This window comes from Vespa mandarinia, chromosome 8 (genome assembly GCF_050613455.1).
Source record: "Vespa mandarinia isolate Hongniang chromosome 8, ASM5061345v1, whole genome shotgun sequence".
NCBI classification, from domain to species: domain Eukaryota; kingdom Metazoa; phylum Arthropoda; class Insecta; order Hymenoptera; family Vespidae; genus Vespa; species Vespa mandarinia.
Genome location: NC_140817.1, coordinates 3597586 through 3603585, shown reverse-complemented (window position 1 = coordinate 3603585; position 6000 = coordinate 3597586).

The window sequence follows — 6000 nt, the reverse complement described above, 5'->3', positions numbered from 1 at the left end:
GTGTCCGGGCGCGATTAAAAGTCCTACCATGGACTTCGTTTTAGTGTTGAAATTCGGGGTGCGCGAACGGTTTACCTTGTAGTGCTGTACATAGCTGGCTGATGTTATGACCATCCTAATGTTTGGTAGCGGGGCGGAAATCCCGACAAATATCATGGAAAGTCTAAATACCGGTTAGCATATGTCACTTTGGATTTCAACTTAGAGTCATCGTTATTCTAACACCCGCGTGGGTGTTCGCGTGCGCGATTAAAAGTCCTACCGGGGACTTCGTTTTGTTTGCTCGAATATTCGATTAGTTTATTTAGAGTAGAGTCACCGTTTTTCGAACACTTGCGTGGGTGACCGGGCGCGATTAAAAGTCCTATCATGGACTTCGTTTTAGTGTTGAAATTCGGCGTGCGCTTCGGATTTCAACTTAGAGTCACCGTTATTCTAACACTCACGTAAGTGTTCGCGAGCGCGATTGAAAGTCCTACCGGGGACTTCGTTTTATTTCTTCGACATATCGATTAGATTACTTCGCGAATTTGGATAGAACAGTAGAATCTACGTAATTATAACACACGTGAGTGTCGCGAACGCGATTAATGCGCTTTGATTGTTCGAAATTCGGATGCACGAATTCAGATGTGCTTAATAATCCGTTATGCCTGAGGCGGAGGGTGTCGAACGGTTAAGCTTTCTGTAAGTGGAGTCCCTGTAGCTAAGGCTAGATACTTCCTGTTAGCTTTGTCCCATGCCCAAGATATCCGAAGCGGAAGGCATGAGGGATCGGTATCGCGGTACGCGGATTTTAGAGTAAAGTAGAGTCACCGTTAGCCCGTGGGTCTCCACATGCAGCAACCTCCACGTGGTGAGACCTGGGTCAGTATTACTTGCACACTCTAATCATAAATTCTTTAACGCAAGTATTACTGAGCGAATGGCTGCATATTTTTTTACTTTTCCAATATCTTTTTAATCTAATTCCAACTGAACATTAATATTTTTCCACTTTATATCGCTAATAATACTTCAAAAGAAGAAATGTAGCAGAAATCTATTATACAATAATTTCTCATAGAAACGAAAAGGAAATTTTTCTATCTCTCTATTATGTCCACTGTCATTTTTATTAATTCTTATTTAATCTCATTAATTATCCTTTATATATCTCGGGTGGGACCCACTGGTGGGGCCTGTGGGCGAGGGCTTCTGTGCGGGCTGCTGTCTCAGCATCATATAGAACTGTTTCTCTTGTCTTCTCTTTTTGGGGCTCTTTATTCTTCTCTTTCTGGGGCTCTCTTTTCTATCTCCGGCTCTCGTTTCTATATCATATTTTTCTTTTTCAATTATGTTTTTCAATTGTGTTATTAATATGTTATTTCCTTTTAATTATGTTTTTAATTATGTGTTTAATTGTGTTTTTAATATATTTCTATTAATTATGATTTAATTGCTGTAGGTAGGACTTATAGGATGATGCATGCTGCTGCTCTTTTCGTTTCTTTTTCTAAGTCTCTTATCTATTCATGTATATTTTCTATTTGTATTTTATATATGTGTATATATATCATTTTCTGTTTTATATATTTTTTTGTTCTCTTTTTTTTTTCTCTTTATCTTTTTCTTTTACAGGATAGATCATCGAGGGATAGCTTCATCTGCGGAACGGATGCATCGTCGCCTGGCTGGATTCATCCTCGATTTTTACACGCGAATACGGGAAGGATAGGAAGAACACTGGCGCGCGTGTCGGCGGGCACAGGCGTGGGTGTTCTCGGGCGCGATTAAACTTCGTTTGATTGTTCGAATCGAAAACGCGAATTGTAGAGTAGAGTCATCGTTTTTCTAACACTCGCGTGGGTGTTCGGGCGCGATTAAAGGTCCTACCGTGGACTTCGTTTGATTTCTTCAAAATTTCGATGGGGGTACTTCGCGAATTTCGGCTTAACAGTAGAATCTACGTAATTATAACACACACGTGAGTGTCGCGACGCGATTAGTATTTCTAAGGAGTGCGCTTTGATTGTTCGAAATTCGGGAAGCACAAATTCGAATGTGCTTAATAATTCGTTATGTCTGAAGCGGACGGTGCAAATGGTGGAGCTATCTGTAAGAGGTGTGTTGTAGCTAAAGCTACGCATACCCTGTTAGTTAAGAAGCCAGTGCATTGAAGCGGAAAGGTATAGCGGATCGGTATCGCGGAACGCGGTTTTTAGAGTAGAGTCACCGTCAGTCCGTGGGTCTCCACATGCAGCAACTTCCACGTAGTGAGACCTGGGTCAGTATTACTTGCATGCTACAATTATAAATTCTTTAACGCAAGTATTACTGAGCGAATGGCTGCATATTTTTTACTTTTCCAATATCTTTTTAATCTAATTCCAACTGAACATTAATGTTTTTCCACTTTATATCGCTAATAGTACTTCAAACGAAGAAATATGGCAGAATTCTATTGTACAATAATTTCTCAGAGAAACGAAAAGGAAATTTTTCTATCTCTCTTTTATGTCCGCTATCATTTCTATTTTTTTTTATTTACTCTCATTAATTATCCTTTATGTATTTCGGGTGGGACCCACGAGTGGGGCCTGTGGGCGAGGGCTTCTGTGCGGGTTGCTATCTCAGCATCATATAATACTGTTTCTCTTGTCTTATCATTTTAGGGCTCTCATTTCTATTTCATATTTTTCATACTGATTTACTCTTATTAATTATGATTTATAAGTCTCGGGTGGGACCCATGGAATGGGGACATGGGTGTGGGCCTCTGTGCGGGTTGCTGTCTCAGCATCGTGTCGATCTGATTCTATTTTCTTGTCTTTCTGCAGCTCTCTTTTATTATTCATATTTTTCTTCTTTAATTATATTTTTAATTACGTCATTAATATGTTATTTCTTTTCATTATGTCTTTTCAGATTTTTATTATGATATTTCTTTTTAATTATGTCTTTTCAGAATATAATTATGTTATTTCTTCTTAATGATGTTTTTTCAATATTTATTTATGTGATTTCTTTTTAATTATGCTTTTATATTTTTAGTTATGTTATTAATATATTTTTATTAATTATGATTTACAGGTTTTAGGTAGGAATCATTAGGTGAAGCGGATTGTTATTTCAGCAGCATGCAGAGCTACTTCTATTTTCTTATCTTTCAGCAGCTCTCTTTTATTAGTCATATTTTATTTCTTTAATAATGTTTTTAATTATGTTATTAATATGTTATTTCTTTTTAATATGTCTTTTCAGATATTTACTATGTTATTTATTTTTAATTATGTTTTTATGTTTTTAGGTTTGTTATTAATATATTCTTATTAATTATGATTTACAGGTTTTAGGTAGGAACCATTAAATGAAGCGGATTGTTGTTTCAGCAGCATGCAGAGCTACTTCTATTTTCTTATCTTTCAGCAGCTCTCTTTTATTAGTCATATTTTATTTCTTTAATAATGTTTTTAATTATGTTATTAATATGTTATTTCTTTTTATTATGTCTTTTCAGATATTTATTATGTTATTTCTTTTTAATTATGTTTTTATGTTTTTAGGTTTGTTATTAATATATTCTTATTAATTATGATTTACAGGTTTTAGGTAGGACCCATGAGATGAAGCGGACTGTTGTTTCAGCAGCGTGCAGAGCTACTTCTATTTTCTTATCTTTCTTTTATTCATCTTCTTTTTTTCTTTTTCTGGATAGATCATCAAGGCATAGGTTCATCTCTGGTCGAATGCGTCATCGCCTGGCACGATTCATCATCGATTTTTACGCGGTTACGGGAAGGATAGGAAGAACACTGGCGCGTGTGTCGGCGTGCACAAGCGTGGGTGTTCTCGGGCGCGATTAAATTTCGTTTGATAGTTCGAATCGAAAACGCGAATTTAGAGTAGAGTCACCGTTTTTCTAACACTCACGTGAATGAACGCGAGCGTGACTTAAAAGTCCTACCGGGGACTTCGTTTAAATTTGCTCGAATATTCGATTAGATTACCACGCGAACGCGTTTTTTTAGAGTAGAGTCACCGTTTTCCGAACACTCGCGTGGGTGTCCGGGCGCGATTAAAAGTCCTACCATGGACTTCGTTTTAGTGTTGAAATTCGGGGTGCGCGAACGGTTTACCTTGTAGTGCTGTACATAGCTGGCTGATGTTATGACCATCCTAATGTTTGGTAGCGGGGCGGAAATCCCGACAAATATCATGGAAAGTCTAAATACCGGTTAGCATATGTCACTTTGGATTTCAACTTAGAGTCATCGTTATTCTAACACCCGCGTGGGTGTTCGCGTGCGCGATTAAAAGTCCTACCGGGGACTTCGTTTTGTTTGCTCGAATATTCGATTAGTTTATTTAGAGTAGAGTCACCGTTTTTCGAACACTTGCGTGGGTGACCGGGCGCGATTAAAAGTCCTATCATGGACTTCGTTTTAGTGTTGAAATTCGGCGTGCGCTTCGGATTTCAACTTAGAGTCACCGTTATTCTAACACTCACGTAAGTGTTCGCGAGCGCGATTGAAAGTCCTACCGGGGACTTCGTTTTATTTCTTCGACATATCGATTAGATTACTTCGCGAATTTGGATAGAACAGTAGAATCTACGTAATTATAACACACGTGAGTGTCGCGAACGCGATTAATGCGCTTTGATTGTTCGAAATTCGGATGCACGAATTCAGATGTGCTTAATAATCCGTTATGCCTGAGGCGGAGGGTGTCGAACGGTTAAGCTTTCTGTAAGTGGAGTCCCTGTAGCTAAGGCTAGATACTTCCTGTTAGCTTTGTCCCATGCCCAAGATATCCGAAGCGGAAGGCATGAGGGATCGGTATCGCGGTACGCGGATTTTAGAGTAAAGTAGAGTCACCGTTAGCCCGTGGGTCTCCACATGCAGCAACCTCCACGTGGTGAGACCTGGGTCAGTATTACTTGCACACTCTAATCATAAATTCTTTAACGCAAGTATTACTGAGCGAATGGCTGCATATTTTTTTACTTTTCCAATATCTTTTTAATCTAATTCCAACTGAACATTAATATTTTTCCACTTTATATCGCTAATAATACTTCAAAAGAAGAAATGTAGCAGAAATCTATTATACAATAATTTCTCATAGAAACGAAAAGGAAATTTTTCTATCTCTCTATTATGTCCACTGTCATTTTTATTAATTCTTATTTAATCTCATTAATTATCCTTTATATATCTCGGGTGGGACCCACTGGTGGGGCCTGTGGGCGAGGGCTTCTGTGCGGGCTGCTGTCTCAGCATCATATAGAACTGTTTCTCTTGTCTTCTCTTTTTGGGGCTCTTTATTCTTCTCTTTCTGGGGCTCTCTTTTCTATCTCCGGCTCTCGTTTCTATATCATATTTTTCTTTTTCAATTATGTTTTTCAATTGTGTTATTAATATGTTATTTCCTTTTAATTATGTTTTTAATTATGTGTTTAATTGTGTTTTTAATATATTTCTATTAATTATGATTTAATTGCTGTAGGTAGGACTTATAGGATGATGCATGCTGCTGCTCTTTTCGTTTCTTTTTCTAAGTCTCTTATCTATTCATGTATATTTTCTATTTGTATTTTATATATGTGTATATATATCATTTTCTGTTTTATATATTTTTTTGTTCTCTTTTTTTTTCTCTTTATCTTTTTCTTTTACAGGATAGATCATCGAGGGATAGCTTCATCTGCGGAACGGATGCATCGTCGCCTGGCTGGATTCATCCTCGATTTTTACACGCGAATACGGGAAGGATAGGAAGAACACTGGCGCGCGTGTCGGCGGGCACAGGCGTGGGTGTTCTCGGGCGCGATTAAACTTCGTTTGATTGTTCGAATCGAAAACGCGAATTGTAGAGTAGAGTCATCGTTTTTCTAACACTCGCGTGGGTGTTCGGGCGCGATTAAAGGTCCTACCGTGGACTTCGTTTGATTTCTTCAAAATTTCGATGGGGGTACTTCGCGAATTTCGGCTTAACAGTAGAATCTACGTAATTATA